Source organism: Schistocerca piceifrons, chromosome 8, assembly GCF_021461385.2.
Source record: "Schistocerca piceifrons isolate TAMUIC-IGC-003096 chromosome 8, iqSchPice1.1, whole genome shotgun sequence".
NCBI classification, from domain to species: domain Eukaryota; kingdom Metazoa; phylum Arthropoda; class Insecta; order Orthoptera; family Acrididae; genus Schistocerca; species Schistocerca piceifrons.
Genome location: NC_060145.1, coordinates 180,468,860 through 180,492,183, shown reverse-complemented (window position 1 = coordinate 180,492,183; position 23,324 = coordinate 180,468,860). Strand labels below are relative to the sequence as shown.

Sequence of the window (23,324 nt, the reverse complement as noted above, 5' to 3'; positions counted from 1 at the left end):
GTGTAATAGCAAGCGTGTAGTATTGTATTGTCAGTAGAGAAGCAGTAGAAGCTAGGTGGGTCTATCAGGAGCGCTCTGTCACTTGGAAAGAGGACCTGTCATTGTTTACCAACTGAGCAACAAATCCATCAGCAAAATTTCAGTCCTTATAAAGCTGCCCACGTCGTCTATTGGTCGTGTAACTGTGAAGAGGAAAAAAATGGAAATGAGCGTATGGCATCTTTGGCCGGTTTTCCCCTAGTCGGGGAAGCTCGGTCGCCAAGTGCAAGTCTTATTTCATTCGACGCCAGACTGGGCGACTTGCGCGCCGGTTATGGAGATGAAATGATGACGAGGACAACACAACGCCCAGTCCCCGAGCGGAGATAATCTCCAACTTGGCTGGGAATCGAGCCCGGGCCCGCTTGCGTGGAGGGCGAGCACGTTGCCACCCAGCTAAGCAGGCGGAAATGCGTACAGTGGAAATGCGAAGGAACGACCACGGCTAAACCAAGACCTCAGGTACTGACGGGAAGGAACCATTAAATATTGCGGAATGAAGTTATAAGAAATCAGATGAAATAAACGGAAGAAATCACTCTTGAGTTACAAGGAGCTACAAGTAGTTCACGTAGCACAATGACTATTCGTAGGAAGTTAAAAGCAATGGGGTATGCCGATCCAGCAACACATCAGAACCCAAACATTTCTGTAAGCAATTCTATACTACGTATGAGGTGGTGGAATGCATGGAGAACATTACCTGCCATCATGTGTAGTGCCAACATGAAGTACAGAGTAGATGCTGTTACCATATGTGCTCTTCCTTTCGTGGTTAGCGTGTGGTCCCCTTATTGTGCGAAAGGATACGAACATACCTACCAGCAATGAAAACCGCGTACGTTAGAGGAACACTTCGAAGACGATAATGTTCGTACCAGCACGACAATGCTCAGTGTCGTAAAGCAGAATCTATGACGGAATGGTTTGTAATCAGTAACATTTCCTGAAACGGACTGTCCTGCCCAGGTCGCCATCTTATCCCAATGGAACACCTTTGGGATCATTTAAAACAACCACTACACTCCAGCGTCCAACATCATTACGTTCCCTGGTTTCGTCTCTTGAGGAAGAATGGGCTGCTATTACTCCACAGACATTCAGACTCTTTGTTGAAAGTGTCCCCAGCACAGTTCAAGCCGTCATAAAGGAGAAGAATGGACACACCTGAACTTAATTTCCACTAACAGGTGTCCGTGTATCTTTGATAAAATACTGTGTAAGCTACGATAGTTTGGAAACTTCTTGGCAGATTAAAACTGTGTGCCGGACCGAGACTCGAGCTCGAGACCTTTGCCTTACGCGGGAAAGTGAGCTACCCAAGCACCACTCACGTCCCGTCCTCATATTTTTAATTCCGCCAGTACCTCGTCTTCTACCTTCCAAACTTCACAGAAACTCTCCTGCGAACTGGGCGTGAGTCGTGGTTGGGTAGCTCAGTTGGTAGAGCACTTGCCCGCGAAAGGCAAAGGTCCCGAGTTCGAGTCTCGGTCCGGCACACAGTTTTAATCTGCCAGGAAGAATCATATCAGCTCACAGTCCACTGTAAAGTGAAAATTTCATTCTACGATAGTTTTGGTTAAACGGTCTCGCATAGGTCAAAATTATGTCCGTGATAGATCATACGAACTGAGTAATGTAGTGGCCGTCCTGACCCATCACTCACTATCACTAGCACTAGCTGAGCACTAGATGGCTCAAAGTAAACAAACAACGATCAGATTAATAAGTTTCGTAATTGATTACACGAAGAAATAGCGGATAATGGGGTATGACATAATCAATTCAAACAAATGTACTATTAATATGTATTTGGAGTTTAACACAAACATAAAAACTTGTTGTAGATCTCAGAGCACTCGGCCAATGTGGAAGAGAGATTGTATGTGAATTATTCTGTATCGGCTCCTGAATGCCATTGTGTGCTGTATCAATGTTGGCCGAACAGTTGTATGAGATGTCATTATGAGTCAAACAGAGATTTCCATTCTAATGCTTCTGATGCTGAAGCATAATAACCTTTCTTATGCTTGCAGCCATTTTTAATTATTGAGCTTCCTCTCATCTGTACCTCCTGCGAGTCTGCTTATAAGCCTTTTTTGTATAATTGGTAAGAAGCTACATACTTTTCTGGAGATTGGTACTCTTCACCCAAGTTCCTCACTCCTTTTTCTTCTTCTTAGACATTTGGCTGTTACGCCCTCTTGATATAGATATCTTCTGCTCCCTATGAAATAATTCATCGCTAATTTTGGGTGTTCTATCGTCTTCGATTTATGTTACACGTTCTTTGCAGTTGTTTCCTTATTCCTTAACCTGCTCATTTAAGGTTTCCAATCCCAGTTATCTCCGATGTCAGCACTTATCCTTTTGTCGGATGGTGTGTACCCAGCTACTCTTCTTAGGAATCACATTCCCGATACTTGTATCCTTCGTCTATTTCTTTTTGTTACCGTCTACGACTCACTTCCATATGTCATGGTTGCAGCTGACATCGTTTTGTAGAACTTCAATAGAGTGGTCTTCCTCTCTTACTTTAGTTTTGAGGGCTCTGTAGATTGTTATGTCAATGTAATTAAATCTTTCTACCTTCTTTCGTATCTCTATCACTGTCGTGAATGAGACAGTATTTCCTAAGAAGCTGAACAAGTTTACACTTTCTGCTGTCTGATCCTTTATTATTAGTTTGCTTGGAATTGGCTCCTGACCCCTGCAAGAAAAACTTCGGTTTTATTTGGTGATACTAACAGTTTAAGTACCTTATAAAAAGTTGATAAATTATGAGCAAGTGCTTGGAGTGCGTTCTCGCTATCAGCAATCGTAAATTGACCATCAGCAAAGACTAATGTGATAGAATAATTCTTTTCGTTGATGGCGTAAGCAAAAAAAATTGCATTTACTTGTCCACTGCCCCAAAACGCCGCCAGTATTCGTATTACAAAGGATCTGAAACAAACTATATCCTTGTCTTACTGCCAAACTTGTCCGGGTCTTGGATTTTCCATTTCCTACGACGCCGAATTCTGATCCTTGATACAGGCTTTCTACTACCTTTATTACGTGCAAAGGTATTTCTCTTTGTTCATTGTTTCCCATAGCTTCTCTCTATTCTTTATCGAAAAATTTAACTTCTTCTATGAATGGTAAATGTGGTTGTATACTGATTTCTGTTTTGTAGCTTGTCTTAGCAGAGATATGCCCCCGTAGTTTTCGAAATTTCTTCTGTACCTTTTCTTGTAAATACACTCCTGGAAATGGAAAAAAGAACACATTGACACCGGTGTGTCAGACCCATCATACTTGCTCCGGACACTGCGAGAGGGCTGTACAAGCAATGATCACACGCACGGCACAGCGGACACACCAGGAACCGCGGTGTTGGCCGTCGAATGGCGCTAGCTGCGCAGCATTTGTGCACCGCCGCCGTCAGTGTCACCCAGTTTGCCGTGGCATACGGAGCTCCATCGCAGTCTTTAACACTGGTAGCATGCCGCGACAGCGTGGACGTGAACCGTATGTGCAGTTGACGGACTTTGAGCGAGGGCGTATAGTGGGCATGCGGGAGGCCGGGTGGACGTACCGCCGAATTGCTCAACACGTGGGGCGTGAGGTCTCCACAGTACATCGATGTTGTCGCCAGTGGTCGGCGGAAGGTGCACGTGCCCGTCGACCTGGGACCGGACCGCAGCGACGCACGGATGCACGCCAAGACCGTAGGATCCTACGCAGTGCCGTAGGGGACTGTACCGCCACTTCCCAGCAAATTAGGGACACTGTTGCTCCTGGGGTATCGGCGAGGACCATTCGCAACCGTCTCCATGAAGCTGGGCTACGGTCCCGCACACCGTTAGGCTGTCTTCCGCTCACGCCCCAACATCGTGCAGCCCGCCTCCAGTGGTGTCGCGACAGGCGTGAATGGAGGGACGAATGGAGACGTGTCGTCTTCAGCGATGAGAGTCGCTTCTGCCTTGGTGCCAATGATGGTCGTATGCGTATTTGGCGCCGTGCAGGTGAGCGCCACAATCAGGACTGCATACGACCGAGGCACACAGGGCCAACACCCGGCATCATGGTGTGGGGAGCGATCTCCTACACTGGCCGTACACCACTGGTGATCGTCGAGGGGACACTGAATAGTCCAAGGTACATCCAAACCGTCATCGAACCCATCGTTCTACCATTCCTAGACCGGCAAGGGAACTTGCTGTTCCAACAGGACAATGCGCGTCCGCATGTATCCCGTGCCACCCAACGTGCTCTAGAACGTGTAAGTCAACTACCCTGGCCAGCAAGATCTCCGGATCTGTCCCCCATTGAGCATGTTTGGGACTGGATGAAGCGTCGTCTCACGCGGTCTGCACGTCCAGCACGAACGCTGGTCCAACTGAGGCGCCAGGTGGAAATGGCATGGCAAGCCGTTCCACAGGACTACATCCAGCATCTCTACGATCGTCTCCATGGGAGAATAGCAGCCTGCATTGCTGCGAAAGGTGGATATACACTGTACTAGTGCCGACATTGTGCATGCTCTGTTGCCTGTGTCTATGTGCCTGTGGTTCTGTCAGTGTGATCATGTGATGTATCTGACCCCAGGAATGTGTCAATAAAGTTTCCCCTTCCTGGGACAATGAATTCACGGTGTTCTTATTTCAATTTCCAGGAGTGTAGTTATTATTGTAGCAAATTTCCAGTCCTCAGGAAGTTTATTTGTCCAGCGTCTATTAATATAGATGAGAAATCTAGATTTCAGTGTGCGGGATTCTTATTTAATCAGCTCTGTGTTACTTCAATAACTCCCCGGTGTTTTTTTATTTTTCATTTTACACATTGCATATTCTAATTTCTTCATTTCTATTATATCTACTGTCATCTGTTCCTCTTCTTCGTTAATATCTTCTTCTTTAGATTTTTATTTTCTGGTACTGCTGCTGAAATGCTGAAATTTTACGACGATATAGTTTGAAGTTTGCCCTACGGTGGGCATTTGTTTTCACGTGCAGCTCTAGCGAGAGAACCCTGAACTGCGAAGCAAACGTGCCTTGCATGTCGCTGTCGTCAACTTGTGAAGAGCAGAGAAGTGTGGTTCGGTATTTGTGTGGTAAAGAGCAGAAACCGAGTGAAATTCATAGAGACATGTCTGACGTGTATGGACCGTAGCAATGTCTCCAGGTGATGTGCATTTTCCGAAGAGAGCCGTGTAAATTTTAGTAATTCGCCACGCTTCAGGCGACCGGTAACAGTCGCTACCCTGTAGAATATCGGAGCAATTGAGGAAGCATTTTTGAACGACCGGTGTGTGCAGCTGTGAACCTTATCGCAGCAGCTCAACTTTTTCTATGGTACGTTGACACATATTTTTCATGACACGTTGATATTTTGTAAACTTAGTGCTCGCTGGATGTCTAAGAACCCGACAGACAACCACAAGGGCCAGCGAATGATGACAAGCTTGGAACACTTCACGCGTTATGCCGCAGAAGGGCACTATATTCTGAAAGGAATAGTTACTAGTGATGTGGTTGTACTACTACACGCCCGAAATCATGTAGGCCTCTATGGAGTGAAAACATGCTGGTTCCCCAGTACGAAAAAAATTCAAAGTGACTCAATCATCCTTGTGACAGTGTTCTGGGATATGCATGGTACGTTACTGGTGGACTTTTCTGAACACGGAATCATTGTGAATGCTGCAGCCTACATTCAAATTTCGATTATGTTGGGTCGTGTCCTTCGTGACAAAAGGCCTAGCATTAATGCTGATAGTGTCATATTTGACCATGATAATGTTCTTCCCATGTTACTGCTCCTGTTTGTGAGGAAATCGACAAATTTGGGTGGGTGGTGCTCCCACATCCACCATACAGTTGAGACCTTGCACCGTTGCAGTTTCATCTGTTTGGTCCCAAGAAGAATTTCTTGTCCGGCCAACGCTTTGCGATTTATGCAGAAGTGAAATCAGCAGTCAGCAGATGGTTATACGCAAACCAAACGCACTACTACCAACAAGGCATATGGAAACTGGTACCATGAACGGCGAATTGTGTTGAGAAATTGGTGGCAATATGGGAAAGAAGGTAAAAGTTGTAGGTAAAAGATCACATGTAAAATAAATCCTTTAAAAACATCCTTTAAATTGGCAAAGCTATTAGGTTTAGCTTAGCTTTAGGGAAACATCTAATTCTGTAGACAAACAAACGTGGTTATCCATGCTAGACAAATTTTTAGATGACAAAAATACAAGAACAGTAATCAAACGAACTTTATAAAGAGAACTTTTTACGTTAAAGTTAAATATCAGAGTGAACATTCTGAATCGACGGAATTCAAAGAATAGATTGACATAGTGTCTTCACTGTTTAATTTAGTTCTGGAAAATACTATTAAGGTACGACCAAATCAAAATAAAACTGTAAATTTTAGCTGAAATCTTTTAAATGAAGAAAATGTGGAGATGTTTGTGTATGTAAAGTATTTTCTCAGTTGGAGCAGGCAAGGCTCAAAGATGTATCAAAGTAACAAACCCAATGACATCAATAGCAACCCACAAACTTGGAAAAATTGGAAGCCGCTTAATACATTGGTTTTTTGTTTAATTAGTTATTTTTAGTTTAAAAAATTCATAAATAATTATATATATACGGTAAATAGACTATTTACTATTATGTTATATTGTATGAACTAATATCTTTAATATTGCAATATTACAGCTAAGAATCTTTTCAAAAATGTTATGTGGAGAATATTTAATGTAAGGAATGTATTATATGACCTGCTATAGACACATAGGAATGCAGGTTTAGGAAACTAACCAATAAATAATAATAAGGCGTGCAAAATGAAATTCACATTCTTTTCCTATGATTACCATCCTCTACAATAGCTAATAAGAAGCATTTACTTTGTAAAGAAATTTTCATGACAGAACAGAAAAAATTTCTCGAGGAATTCAGTGAATGGAAAGGAGCGAATCAGGTTTCAACAGTGAATCTTTAATCGCCATACTAGAGAACACCTTCCAGGTGGAAAAATTCAAGCGTCTAGGAGATATTTTTGGCATAGCCAAGCTAATAAAGAAAGAGCTGAAGCAATACAAAGTTCATCAGAACTCACCTGCAGTAGATGCAACAAGCATTCTGTATCACGAAAGACAAAATATGACACCATAATAAATTTGTCAGAACACAAGCACTTTATGCGCCAGGACCTATGGCAGTTGCAACCACACCTCTAATAGAAAACATGGGAACAAGGGGAAGTCATGAGGAAAATTTGACAATTAAAAGATTGAAATGGAAAGTGAATGAAAAATAAATCACATTAAATTTATCAAATGAAAAACAAAGGTACAGTTACTGTTAAACAGACAGTTTCTTAGATAGGTTTTTGCTATAGAACGCCACCACTCCAAGGCACTTACACCAGAAGGGGGAATAAAACACCGGAAAATATTGTAAACATCAATGTATGTCTGTCTAAACTCGAGCAGCCACCTGAAGACGAACTTGTCAGTTCAAAACCGGTAACGACACTATTTGTGGAAATAAACAGCGTTATTAACGGTGGCTGGTTACTGGTTTATAAAGAAAAACGGAGGACAGAATCTGCAAGAAAGCCAACCTCAACTTTCTGTACCTGTACATAACGGTTACGAGCAGTCATACAGAATTTTTTGAACCCCGTGTTATCAAGGAAAATTCGCTACAGTAAATCAACAAAAATTAAGGAAAATATAAAAAATGGCATTTAATAGTAAATCGTCCAATATACAGGGTGTTACAAAAAGGTACGGCCAAACATTCAGGAAACATTCCTCACACACAAAGAAAGAAAATATGTCATGTGGACATGTGTCCGGAAACGCTTACTTTCCATGTTAGAGCTCGTTTTATTACTTCTCTTCAAATCACATTAATCATGGAATGGAAACACACAGCAACAGAACGTACCAGCGTGACTTCAAACACTTTGTTACAGGAAATGTTCAAAATGTCCTCCGTTAGCGAGGATACATGCATCCACCCTCCGTCGCATGGAATCCCTGATGCACTGATGCAGCCCTGGAGAATGGCGTATTGTATCACAGCCATCCACAATACGAGCACGAACTGTCTCTACATTTGGTACCGGGGTTGCGTAGACAAGAGCTTTCAAATGCCCCCATGAATGAAAGTCAAGAGGGTTGAGGTCAGGAGAGCGTGGAGGCCATGGAATTGGTCCGCCTCTACCAATCCATCGGTCACCGAATCTGTTGTTGAGAAGCGTACGAACACTTCGACTGAAATGTGCAGGAGCTCAATCGTGCATGAACCACATGTTGTGTCGTACTTGTAAAGGCACATGTTCTAGCAGCACAGGTAGAGTATCCCGTATGAAATCATGGCGGTGAATCGAGAAAGTACAGTACATACTGACGAAACTAAAATGAGCTCTAACATGGAAATTAAGCGTTTCCGGACACATGTCCACATAACATCTTTCCTTTATTTGTGTGTGAGGAATGTTTCCTGAAAGTTTGGCCGTACCTTTTTGTAACAACCTGCATAAAAATACACGATTACAACACGATCCACATTTATAACCGCGATGAAAAACCCATACGATAGAACATGGGGTGGACTGAAGTACGCAAGAAAAATACAGTGAACAAATAAAGAGATACTGGAACAAAAAGAAGAAACAATGGGCTAAATATTTACCACGTCAATCTATAGACATTCAACGACGACTCCTTCCCCTGCACAACAGTGTCATCAACAAATAGTTGCAGATTACTGTCTGCCGTCTTCAACAGATCATATATGCTCATGGCATTATCACGTTTCCCTCCTGCTCATGTGATGAACATTCGCCATATAGGACAAAGTATCAGATTTGTTACTAAAACTCTTTCGATATAGTCACACATTTGAGAACCTTTTGACTATTCTCGAACATTAACTAACAAAAAATAAGGAAAATACAAAAATTAGCATTTAAGAGTAAATCACCCAGCACATAAAAATATACAACACACTCCACAATTATAAATTCAACGAAAAATTCACGCGATATAATTCGGGGTGGACTGAATTACGCAAGATGGTTCAAATGGCTCTGAGCACTATGGGACTTAACATCTGAGGTCATCAGTCCCCTAGAACTTAAACTACTTAAACCTAACTAACCTAAGGACATCACACACATCCATGCCCGAGGCAGGATTCGAACCCTCGATCGTAGCGGTCACAAAGTTCCAGACTGAAGTGCCTAGAACCGCACGGCGACACCGGCCGGGAAGTACGCATGCTTTTCGGAAATGTAGGACTGCAGAACTTGCTTGTCGGTCTGCATCCGTGTTGCGTAGGGTATCGTATACGAAAAGCGTCAGTTGTGTTTTACGCGAGCGATGCTACTTTATACATAGGAGATTTTGTCTCTCTCTAGAAAACTCGATGTACTGAAGATAAGAATACTCTCAAGGATCCCGTACAGGACACTGTAATGGACATAATCAATTCTTGTTAGTAGTCGGCAAGTTAAAAATAAAATTGTAATGGGACCAGTTAATATGTAGAGCTCTTGAAAGCAGGTGTCCTGAAACAACTACATCACATACAGCTACAGGACGGAAGTACTGGAGAAACTACAAAAATTATTACACCATTAAGGAGCAAAGTGTCCCATGAGTTTAATGATTTTTAAGTGACACTATGATGATCAGTGCACCATTCAACAGTTCTCTACACAGTCATCCGTGTACCATGTATTTTAGGTGTGTTCAGTTCCCTGACAGACTGAAACACTCATTAGTAAAGACACTTTGCGAAAAGGGTGAAAGAGATAATATATACTCTTTCGATCAATTTTTTTGCTACCAGTGTTTTCGAAAGTTTTTGAGAAAGCGACATACCAGAGAGTAGTAACGTATCTCAGTACACGTAATTTGCTGTCAGACACTTACCTGGGTTCGGAACGAGAGTATCCACAGAAAATGCTGTTTATTCTTTTGTGTATGAGGCACTAGAAGGGCCAAACGGTAGGTTAAGAAAAATATGTACTTTCGTTGACTTAACAAAAGAATTTGATTTAATGGATCATACGAACTTTTGCGTCACTTGGAACTTCAAGGGATTAGGGAGGAAGTACAACAATGGTTCACTTCATATCCGGAAAGTACGAAGTGGAAGTTTGTCCCCTGTGCTACTAAACAGGGAAGAGGTCTTAATCTGATTGTGGCTGTGTAAAGTGCGGTGGTAGTGGTGGTGGGGATGCCACAAGGATCAGTTCTGGGTTCACTAAACATGACAAATGATAGTAATAAGACAGATGATACCAAAATTGATTTTCGCAGTTGACACCAGAAAGAAGAGAAACATAATGTAAATGATGTAACTGATAGTCTACCATAGGGTAGCCACAAACTGGAGCATGTGCCTTTCGGAGATCAGTTTAAAGCATTTTAACTTCTGACATGGAACGCTTGTAAAACCAAAATTTTACTGTCTATAGGTGAGCGGAGCAGTTGGATTCGTTCTGAGACAGTATGCACGGTTGACACATTTCCCCCTCCTATATGCCATTGATGATATCACTTGTTAGATTTTCCCTCCCCTCACTCCTTTGACCTCATAGACCATTTCCCCTATTCATAAAATGGTAGGAAATATAAAAAATGACACAAAATTAAAAAAAATTAAAGATCGGGAAGTGAGCCCAGTTGCCCTAAGTTATAATATAAAATGGCGAACCTTAGGGCAACCTTTATGATGGAAGAATCCAAAACGGCAGACCTAACCTAATTGTCTTCAGTATAACATCGAAGATGGCAGACAGTTTTCACGGTTATCAGAATCCAAGATGACGTACCTGGTGGAAACTGTAACAGCCTGCTAGGCAGCCAGGTCACTGAAGTTAGGTATAGAATCCAGTCCTAAGTCTTAAAGGATAGGAAATATTAGAAAAAAGTCATTACTCTTCTCCACTATTATGACTTTACACGTCACTTGGACTATGAGTCCATTTACACTAACCTTAAAATGAACAAGGCTTCCATTTTTAAGCAATTCCCTTCCACCTGCCCCCTCTGATGACACAGTCCACTGACAAGTCTTTCAAGTTTAACAGCTGCAACCTTTAATTTTAAACTCAAGTAATGAAGTTTTGGTCCACTTATGCTATGCTCATATTTAAAGTTTAAACATTTGAAGCGGGATAAGATGGGTACAACGTAATCTTTTTTGAAACATTTTCCATGGTGGGCCAAAGAGGACTATCTGTTGACAACGCCTTGCCCATGGTACACTGTGCAGTAATGGGAGGAAGGGGAGCTGCTTATCATGCAGCTGGCCTTCCAAATCCTCCAGTGGTTGTGCATATCGAACTGCTGGCACATCTCGCAAGTCTCCCAGTGCTATTACTGTCACACTAAATCTTTTAGTGTGAGAGCATCTGTTCTTATACAAAGATATGTGCAATGCAGGTTACCTGTTCATAGTATACTATAAAAAGGAACACTGTTAATGAAGTATAAATGCATCTCTCCTTACAGAAAAGACTTGTGTAATGTGGAAGCAACAGCATGTTGTATGGAATAGCACTTCCATATCATAAATAGTTATTTTGCAGGACTGAGGCAGAAACAAAGAAAAGTGAGCAATGTTTGACACAGCAGTGTTGTTGAAAACAGATTTCACATTTGAGGTAATATACTTCTCAAAATATATGTCCTACGAAATGGATTAGTTCACACAGGTTCACAGCTCATTTAGTAATTATATCCTTTTATAGAAAAAGGAGATGCAAAAATTGTATACAGTATTTACAAAGATAACTTTGTCATGTACAAAAAATGTATATACAATATACGCCTCTCAGATTTGTACATTCTTACGGAATGAATCAGTTACATGATTTCAACATCATGGAACACACTTTGACCACAGTTTAGAGGGTCAAAGTAGATTCTCACTGTTGATGCATTTATGTTTTCAGCAGTATGGAATCCACTTTAAGCACCGTTTATAACTAACACTGTAGTTCATGACATGGAATATGTATAGTTCACCTATGAGAAATTACAAAAAAAGTAAACATAATCCTGATTTGTATGGTCAGCAGAAAAGAAACTACACTAACTCCCAGACATACATACAATATACAATCTCTCTAGCTCACGCACATAGTATGCATTCATACAAACACACTCTCACACACACACACACATGCACACACTTCATGTGGATTACAACCCTTCACCCAACACCCAACCGATGAAAATATCCATGTCTTTATCAAGTAACGCTGCATCAGCAAAATGAATTTACGAAAACTCATAATGAAACTGGTACATGTGGAGTTAACATAAGTCTAATTTACACATAACTAAATAAATGGCATTCATTAACTCTACCAAAACCGTAGTGTGTGTGAGAGAGAGATGATTACTTGCATAAAACCTCAACATAAGCTGTATTAGTCCAGGATATGCATCCCATCTCAAGCTTCTCCTCTAACATATGCATGCAACCGTTAGTGCCATCAGGTTGCACTAGCCATCGCATAATACAGAGCTGGTTCAGTCAAACATAACAGCACATAATGGATTGTCAGCCCAATCCATGTTGAGGGCGTCAGGCTCACTAGAAATAGAAAACAGTGCTTGTAAGTACACAAGGGCACACACAAAAGCAACAGCACTCAGAAAGCATACACACTCTTACATATACAGATAAACTGCTAACCATCTTCGTCATCATGGCTCTGAGACGTGTAGACCAAAATATTTATGCATTTGTCCAGATTAGGTCACCACCCCTGTGACACTGTTGATGCAGTGAACTGGGTGGGTGGTAAGACATCATAATTCAACATTCCTGGGGAAAAAACCATGAATAAGTATTAGTACACACGTATGCACAGACACAAAAAGTCACACACACTTTCACACATTCACACATGATACACTGAGACTGTGCAGCCAAATCATTGTTGTCAATGTCCATACATCAATTCAAAGTCACTTTCAGTGCTGTGAACTGGGCATGCAGGTGGTAAAACACCATAATTTAAAATTAATAGAAAAAGTATTCTTGCAGAAGACACAGGCAATGTATATACATGAAGCCTTTTACATAGCGTCATCATCATCATCATCATCATCATTATCAGAATCCTCAGACAATGTGGTTAAATCGACTACATCTACAGGGTTGCTCAAAAATTGTCATCATTCAACAATCCTAAAACAACAACACTCGACAAGTAAAATGTGAGGCCTTCCTCTAAATGTGTTGCATTAATTGTGCAAGACCATCTACATTGAACAAGAGGGACTGCATGCTATTCTCCTTGGTCTCAAGATGAAGTCATTTGCTGCCACTGCTACCACTGCTGTCACTGCTGCTGGAGTGTTTCATAATGCTCTTGATGCAATTGATGCCACAAACAGACTGAAATAATATGTCGACTACTGGCCTGCATTATGTAACTGTTAATGATGCCATGGTGGTGGGGGGGGGGGGGGGGGGGGGTAAAATTCAGTCAGTAATGATACACCTGGTCTTGGGGGATGAGAGCGAGTGTGAGGACTCAGGGCACATGCATGAAATGATAAGAGATGAGAGATTGTATTAAATTAAAAACCTTTTATCTGTCATGTAAATTAACACAAGTATTACATTATCTAATGCACACACCGAATATTCTTCTTCATCAACCTACAGAGATACAGTGGAGGACACATATATTTCCAGATTTCTTTGTCCAGAGTTCTTGTAAAAGTCATGTATTGTATAACGATTTATCACTAAATATCATGCAAACAATCAGTTCAATGTGATCAAAATTTCGAAATGATATCTCATATCCTCAGAAGTCATCTGAAGCACTGCATGATTAGTTAGACTTAAAGTTAGTATGCTTCCACATGTTATGTTGTGGAATTTCATTTCTCTGACATGTTTCCTCGGAGTGACGATTGTAGAGAATGCTGTGTGGGTAATAAACTCTTTTCTTTAGATGTGAACTGTCCATATTTAGCAAGGAAGCCTTAGATGTCAGTTACAAAATTGGCAAGTTTTGAGAAGCCATAATGAAATGGTTTAGATGTAATAATAAACCTACAAATTTACACAAGTTTCTGCATAATTACCATTTATGGGAGTAGTATATAATGGGATCATGGAGTATTAATGCAAATGCAGTAGTGTTTGCTCCCATTCTGTTTTGAGCAATTTATAATTTCCAATGAAGCTAATTTCTTCGAGTCTGTTGGACTTAGCTAACAACCCTCTGTCTCTCTCAAAGTACGCTGGATGAAACGTTCCACACATATCAAACAGCTGGCTGTAGATTAGCCAAATCTTGTTGTAAACTGCCATTGGATAGCTTTCTGAATTAACGTAAGCTTGTGCATCTGTTAAATACAGTTGTCAGTTTTGCTTTCATACTGGTCTGAAATGCAAGTATGAAAAATTAATATATTCTCAAACGACCTCAGGTTTTAATAATCCATGATTGTCAAAGTACTTTTGGAAGAAATGGAAATTCAAAAAGCTCCCATGATCTAAAATCTTGTAAAAATTCCTTATCAGCTACAGGGATATTCGCATTTTCCAAATTAATTTCTCAAGTGCAGTATTGCTGTCTTCAAGATTGGCAGCTCCATGGACGTATGCATTATCATAAATTTCAATTTGTACTAAAATGAGTTCTTACTTTACATTAAGTAGAATGCGCTTTAAGTCCTCGAAATAACACATCAGAATCTTGAGACGTTTGTGAAATGTGCATTAGCTCCTGTCGACATATGTTATCTTCCTGTTATATCCTTGACTTTGTCGCCTAGCAAGGTGTGCTATCACATTCCACTAGAGCGTGAAACTTATTTTGTCTAATAGTTTTTACAGCACTGTGAGCAGAGACCTTTTTCACAAATTTTCCCTCCACTTATAGGAAACTGTTGCTTGGAAAGGTTAAAGCATCCTGGTGATGGATGATAACGCGGGTCTGATCGTTGTTTTCGAATGTTAACGAATGAAACGGTTTGTGCAAAAAGTATTCCTGGGGGATAATTCATTTATTATATGTAACTGAGGCTGTTATGGTGAGTAAATATATTTTTCTTGCACGGTTTAAAGCCTAGTGATTTAAGGAACTAACGGTTATTTGGTATTAACACATCATGCTTCCATTGAAAGGTGATGTGCTGTTGACTGCATGTGCTGGTTTTATGCTGTATGTTCACCCTCCTTCAAATGTAAAAATTAAACCGATTTCTTCACAGTGAAATTCAATGAGGTTCCTATTTTGTTTCTAATTATTCAATCTGAAATCATCTCATGTCTGAACGGTCACTAGGAGGTAAATGGCGCTGCCTGGAGCCTCCACAATTGTATATCTTAGACCAACTGTAAGGAAGAATCTGTAGACTGAGTGAATCAATTTGTCATTGAGATATGAATTCATTGCAATATTACACTCTACACAAATCATTATAAGTGATAATATATCCACTAACTGTGCTGACACATGAAATTTATTCTCTTCTGTGGAATCTGTTCTTTGGAGGTACCAAATAGTGATACTATTAAACCTCCGTAAAGTGTTACATCCTTGGTCGTTCTTATTACAGCTTTAAGAGTATCGACATTTGTGTCTAACTCGACAGCTGGAAAGGCCTATTTTATACATTTGAATCATCAATGTCTTCAGCAAAGTGGGGTAACTATTATCAGAAAAAAGCATGTCAGATAACTAAAAATAAATAACTAAAATAAATAAAAAATAGAACAAATAGCCATCCCTCGAGACTTAGTGTAAGTTCATCAAGATCTTGTATTACACAGTCCATCAACAGACCAGCGACATACTCTGTAGAAATGCTGATCGAAAAGAATGAAAACATTATTGAAATCGTAAAATCTTAACATTTTTGTTCTGAATGGATAAATGTCAAAAAAATTTAAAGGATTCAGTTTTTACACTTTTCCTCTTTAATATATTCGGAAAGAGCTATTGAGAAAACGCGAGCTAACAATGGAGCAGATAAAAACACTGTTCAATAACATGAGACAGCTGACGGAAAATTACAAGTGATAGGAAGACAATGATCGAAGTCTGATTCTCAAGAGTCAGGTAATGTAAGCCAAACATTTCTTAAATAGCTTAATGCATGTACCAGCGTTAAAAATGTGGCCGTTCCAACAGAGAGAGGTGTAGAGTGGTTCAAATGAAAGACAAATTAATTAGATAATTATTCTCGACAGAAATTAATTTGTCGTTTCAGAGCACGGTATCAAAGAAATATCAGTTATTAATTAGAACACATGTAGATGTAAACTAAGGGACCAAACAATATTAATCAGCAGTTAACCTGTCTCTTTATTTGGGATTTAGTTCAACACGGGACAAATTATTCGACTCCTGGAGGAGCACATATACGTGGACATCAATAGGATGAAAGTAGGGGCGTATACAGTATTTCTGACCTTCAGGGCGCCAGTCTGTGACTTACGTTAAAGGCAAAATCGTTCTTCAACGTGTTTAGAAAACAAGACCTGCTAGCTGTTGATTGTGATCCGTTCAATGGATGAAAACGCTAAATTAAGTTTCGTTCTTGGTGCTGTTCTAGGAAAAGTAAATTGAATGACTTCATTATATTTCACCAATTCTCTATGCTAACAACACAAACACCATGCTATATCTGACGCTTAGTGCTTACAAGAAGCTGTAATAAATTGCCACATAACATGATAGAAACGCAGTAATGTGTGTGAAGTAAGCTTTTCTAAGTAAGTGACAACAGCGTCCATCATGGCCTCCAAGCCAACTGTGACTTGCCAGTGATTCAAAGTGTGTGAGTAGCATTACCTACCCAGTCAGGAAATCATATGCATTACTGCCTTAACTATAAATGAATCTTTTAATAGTTTCATAATTAACTCGAAGAATACTCACAAGAGTAGATACATAGAACATAATAGTTGTTTGAATGACGAGCGGTAGAGAGTGCAGATTGGGACTGATTACTTATCAGTGCAACTTAAATCACCATTCAATATTGTAAATTTAGCTTTTCTGACGTTTCCATAAATCGCTTAGTCTGAAAGCTGGGATGTTTCCATTGAAATGGAGGCGGTGGATTTTCTTTCCCAAGCTTTTCTTGCTCTCCGTCTCTAGAGAACATATTAAATCCTAATATTCTTCCTTTCTAAATTTTTGCTGTTATGCTCTTCAGTCCAAAGATTGGTTTGTTGATGCAGTTCTGCACCTTACTCCATCTTGTGCAAGCCTCTTCATCTCTCCATAACTACTGCAGTCTACACGCCTTTGAACCCGCTTAAGGTATACATGTCTACAGTTTTCAACTTCCTCTCTCCCCGCCTCTCAGCACACATTCACACTTTCTACTTTACCAAGCTGAACGTTCCTTGATGTCTTCTGATGTGTACTCTTAGTCAAACCGTTCCCTTCTGGCAGTCTGTCGTACCTTTCTTTTCTCTCAGTTTCGTATCCCTTTATTAGTCATCTGATCTACCCGTCTAATGTGGAGCATTCTTTGTAGCACAATATTTCATAAAATTAAATTTTCTTCTTGTGTGAACTGCTTAAACTCCACGTTACACTTCAGACAAATGCTTTCAGAAATGATTACCTAATACTGTAATTTACATTAATTGTTCAGATAGTTCTCTTTTTCAGGAACACTTCCTGTTTGTGCCAGACCCATGTGCAGCGCAAATACCAAAACTTACCTTCTAATTTTAGTGTCTCATTTCCTACCCCATTTAATTCGAATCCGCATTCCATTACTGTTGTTTTCCTTTTGCTTATATTCCAAGTTTTGTACTACCTCTGACAGACATAATTAAATATCACTTGTAAAACTTAATTTTTTCAAAAATAGTGGAAATTTTAATTTCGTCTGCAGAATTACGACACTTCGACCACTCCTAGTGATACAAAAATGACCCCAATACTAACGTCAGTTTGAATGTTAAAGCGCCACACTAAGCAAGGTCCTTTTAGAGCTGTACCTTTTCATTTTGATCTGGGAATCACGTTGCCCAGGAAATAGGGAAGCGGCAGATTCCTTTGAAGTGCATGCATGCAAAGTACTGTCCCTGTAAAAAGTTATAAGAAAATTGTACGACAAACCTTAAAGTTACGAATCTGAGACTTTACTAGTAGGTGACTTAATTAGCTTAACACTAGCTCAGTCAGCGTTCTACTAGAAAAAGACAGGCATCCAAGCATGACAAGAAGGTCGGTGCTGTATTCGTGTACTCCAGAGGTTAAGTTTCAGTTCGAAGTGTGGCGTGATTCATGGAATCTAAAGCAAACACACAGTCGAGCTTTCAGAGTCGCTAAAAACTGTAGAGGTCTCGCCATCTGGCGTGATACACGCGCGGACCTAAGCTTTAGCCAAATTAGCGCTCCCGTAATGCTCGTTAGCTCGCACGTCATACGACAGCTCCGCACGCATTCTTCTCTATTTCTACATAACTCGAGCACACGCTGCTTTCCGAATAAAAGACAGCTATTCACTTGGGAACGCAGTACTTACCTCTGTATTAATTACATGGAAATGACTTGATTTACAACGTCGCAATAAGCCAAAAACAATTTCAAACCATTCAAAAGGTTCAAGACATCATTGCCGTAGTTACTCAGATATCTGAAATTGAAACACAATCGATATTTCTCCCACCAGCAACATTGTAAGGGAAGCGAGAGGATATTACTTCTTTATTTTCTGTATGCTAACACGAGGACTGTTAGGTGATGGTAATAAAATTTTGTTTACTGTAGATATTCAGTACAATTAATCCTTATCGCAAAGTTGGCCTACAACACTATTTTACTGAAAGGGTTAAAACGTTAGGTTTTTCCTATTTTTCGACAAAATCACGACCATTATCTTAACTAATTTTTATCGGTAGTAAGCAAATATTAAATCATGGAGATTTCAATCCACATATCGTATAGTTGGACTGTAATCTTCGTTACAGCAGTAGCAAAATTAGATGGCACGAAAGACTTTCGAAGGATACCTGGTTTCGGGATTCACGCTGAGATAATATATTAAAACTGGTAGCTACATAGTTCTGTTTTATCTTGTTGTAACAGATCACGGGATACTGGAGCTGCTCTACAGATAGAAATACGTAAAATTCAGTTGTAGGATTTCTCTCAACACTACTTCTGTAAAGATTTACTTTACAACACACGCAAAACTGTAGATCTATCAGCCTCCTCTCTATAATGTGAAAGATATTCATAAAGTTTTCACGAACCACATAGATATTACACTGCTGGGCATTATAAATGATACATCAAGAAGAATCGCATATAATGAAATTTTACTTATTTTATGTATGCAGTGTAGTACGAAGACTAGATGACTTAATTTTAAGTGAAATTAAGCACGGAGAGAAGCAACATCTAGCAACAACAGACCTCTAGTCAGATAGACATCCAGCCTAAATGAGCTGGATAACAGACATGGCTGCGTCTTTCTATGCTGGTTCTACTCGAAGCGAGAGTTCATCAATCGTAGCGGGTGACGAGTGATGACATTCAAGTCCCTAGCAGATGATTCAATGGGCGCAAGATCTGGAGAACATGCTGACCAACAGTCGAACACACAGTGTATGTGGTTAGGTTAGACCAGCACAAGCGAATTATTTTGCTCAAAAATAGTGTCATGGACACTTCTCAGATACATTGCAACCACCGATTTGAAGAGACAGAAAGGTAATCTGTTGTCGAGAATACAGGCTATGCAGGGTGCGCGGGCATGAGGTGATTGAGGGATGTACGCAGTGGCAGCCCATACCATCACACCAGCTGTGGGCCCATGTGAGTCTGAAGTATGCAGTGCGGCTACGTTCGATGTCCTCAGACCTTCCACTCATGACACACCTATAGTGATTCCGAAGGAAAACAGGGACTCGTCTGGAAAGACGAAATGGTGCTACGCATGTGTCCAGTGTTGGTTCTGGGCGAACCAGAGCCGTGTGCCTCTCTCTGCCACTGAGTCAAGGGAAGCACTAACAATGGTCGCTGTGCTGACAGCCACTGAAGATTCAGATGGATATTTCTAATGATGCGGACTAGCCCATTCTCGCGGTTCTAGGCGCGCAGTCCGGAAACGCGCGACTGCTACGGTCGCAGGTTCGAATCCTGCCTCGGGCGTGGATGTGTGTGATGTTCTTAGGTTAGTTAGGTTTAAGTAGTTCTAAGTTCTAGGGGACTGATGACCACAGCTGTTAAGTCCCATAGTGCTCAGAGCCATTTGAACCATTTGAACTAGCCCATTTCCTACGGTAAATGAAGTAGTTTCAGGATCCTGAATGGCAAAAGGAACAAAATGTTTGCCCTCTCAGGCGATACTCGTAGGGGGCTGCTGAGGTCCTGCATGGTATTATATATAGCCCTCCACAGTCCATCGATTTCATATTCGCGTGATAGGTATGCAATGCTGACCGTCACAAGCAGCAATATACTGCAGTTTCGACAGACCACGACCACACCGCTACCGTAGCACGAACTTTCAGATGACTTATCTCCATAACTGATGTCGCTAACCCACAATTGCGCTGTGGTACAGTGGTACTCGACTCGGACATGCGTCGGTTCAAATCCTAGTGATGGATGAAATTTTCGCTGAGAATTTTGGGGAGTAAAGGGAAGGAGACTTAGTGGCGATGAGTCCCTGATAACCAATCTCAGCGCCAATGTCCTGGGTTAAAATGAAGTCATGTAATACTATCGATGACGATCTGTCACTCAGATGGGAACGCCTGGCGCCCCATCAGTGCTATACAAGAAATGTAGGCCACGTGCTGGCTCTGGATTTCATCCTCTTCCATCATCATCATTATCATCATCATCATCCTCATAAAAAATAAAAATAACAAATACATTATATACACATACATTACACACATCTACATTTCAAAAACGTAAATACAACACGATTTATTAGGTCGCTCTTCTGTGCGGTCGTTCGGTACAAAGTTTGCAGTTCATTTTAAAATAAGTTTCCGATGAGCTGGAGACTTGCAATTTTTAACTGAGGTCCAAACTGGATGACGGTGTAATAATAACTAGCTTTATTGTCTGTCTCATTCATCTAGCCCTCATACAGGTGGGGTGGGGGAAGATGGATAATCCCTGACATCTCGGCTTCCCTACATAACTCAAAATGGATGAAACTGCAATAGTAACTCGATATCTTTTCTGTCTGATTCATCTAGCTCTCATACAGATGGGGGGGGGGGGGGGGAGGAGGGGAATTGATTATGCCTGACATTTCAGCTTCGCTGCAGGAACGATGTATTGTGCAGGTGGTATCGGCAAGCGAACTATGTTGCACGTGCGGAATTCTAATATGGCGTCTAGGTGGCTGTGCTATATCTGCCAGGATTAGTATGACTTGTGGTGGTGGCACTGTGGTGCCGCGGGACCACGCCCACCTTTCCAGCCAGTTTTTGCTAGTGACCGCACTTTGTTGCAGCTCTACCTTCAGATGCATATTCGCTGCAATGTTGTGTCGTTCTCAATACACACCGTTAGTCTAGTCTCAGATTTGCCTAAGCTTTAGGTTTTCTCTTTTGGATTAATCGTTGGAATTCTGTTATTCTGCCATGGAACTTCCACTGTTCATTTTCGTCTCTTCTTGTCCTCCTGCCCATACTGGGCTAACCGCTGCTGATGGCCCCTGATCTGTTGGCCAGTATCTGCTGATTTTTTGAGTCACTCCTGAACTGGCCACAATATTTTGCGACAGTAAAACTTAACACAGACAACAGTGAAAAGCAAAAAATAATTATTTAAATAAAAATATATTTTTAATATAACGCAGTTTTATATCGGACTGAAAAGTATAAAATAGTTTCTGGTAGCCCCCTACAGATTCCTAACTGCATACGGATATTTCTGATAATTTATGATTGTGAATTTTTAATAACTACGAAAATACTTGGAGGAATGTGGAGCACATGCAATAGAAAATAGCCTGGAGATTAAAAATGCATCCATTAATAATGTGTTGCATATAACCCACATTGTTTGTTAAAATCTTACAAATTTCTTCACAGCTATTAAAACTTCTCGATCATAAATTTTCAGAACTGTCTATATGGGGTTAGGAATAAATATGGGGCTAGGATAAATTATTTTATACTTTTTAGTCAGGCATGTTATTTTATAAATTAATATTTATTTTATTTAAATAATAATTTAGGAAATATTATGATGAAATTTCTATTCTCTCAGAAGTTTCGTTAATGGATCAATAAATTGGAAATAAAATTGACAGGGAAATCATGGATACACCTGTTAGTTGTTCATTGCCCGTGAATTCTGAATCTGCCATAACTAAATTTTAACGATACGAGATTCAGAGTTTTCTGGTAGTCAGATAGTGACCAATGAGCCTGAGACTTGGATGTGCCAAAAACGTCTTCAAACTCCGACTGTCTGCTTGAAATTGCTAGACGAAATTCTGTAGAAAGCTACTTCATTCGCTCACTACGTACGTGAGAAGCACTTGGTTCATGAGGAAGGGAGGAAAATGAGAGTTAAGGCTTTCATGGCCATCGATGTTATTCCAGATGAAGTACCATCTTCCCAGGAGTTACTATTGCAGCACTAACCTACTCCATCACGTGATTGCGGTCGCTACTGTCGGTGCTCAGTAGACCTAGACTGTAAATTACAACTGTACGCAGGTGATGCCATCCTGAGTATGCTTCTGCACTGACACTTCTCCCTCACAGAGTTTACAGTACGGACAAGTGAAAGCAACATCGCATTGAAAACCTGTCCGCAAATGACAGCGCTACATTGTACAGCCTAGTCTACCAAACCTGCTGATCTCGATAGGCACTTAATAGTCTGTCAGACGCTGTTCTCTCAGATTCGCCGATCTTGCTGTCTTCAGTCGTAAGACAGTCGTGGCACAGTTTACATAAGCATCTTTCAGAATAACATGGTTGTGCTGTTGGTAGAGAGTTATATTCGCCGGTCGCCTGGGAACGTCACTCGAGACCTACAGGAGGGCGTTTGCTCGTTGGCAGTGCAGTTCTCGTGTTCTCGTGAACGATAAAGATCTGGTTTCGAGTCCCATAGTGACACTTTTAATGTTCCAGGAAGTCTCAAAGAACTTCAGTTAGAGAAGTGAGCCAATAGCTCACTTGACTCTTCGACTGTGACGTCACGAGTCACTGTGTTAAAAGCAGCAGACTCTACTAATGGTGGGAGGGAATGGAGCGTCAAAGGCAGATAAAACGTAATGTGTG

The 23,324-nt window shown here is 40.7% G+C and overlaps 1 non-coding gene across 1 annotated transcript; it reads left to right on the top strand.

The window, feature by feature from the left end:
• The first annotated feature begins 1,464 nt into the window (after positions 1–1,464).
• On the top strand, positions 1,465–1,539 carry Trnas-cga. Its single transcript has one exon. It is a non-coding gene; the product is annotated as a tRNA-Ser (tRNA).
• Positions 1,540–23,324: the final 21,785 nt, after the last annotated feature.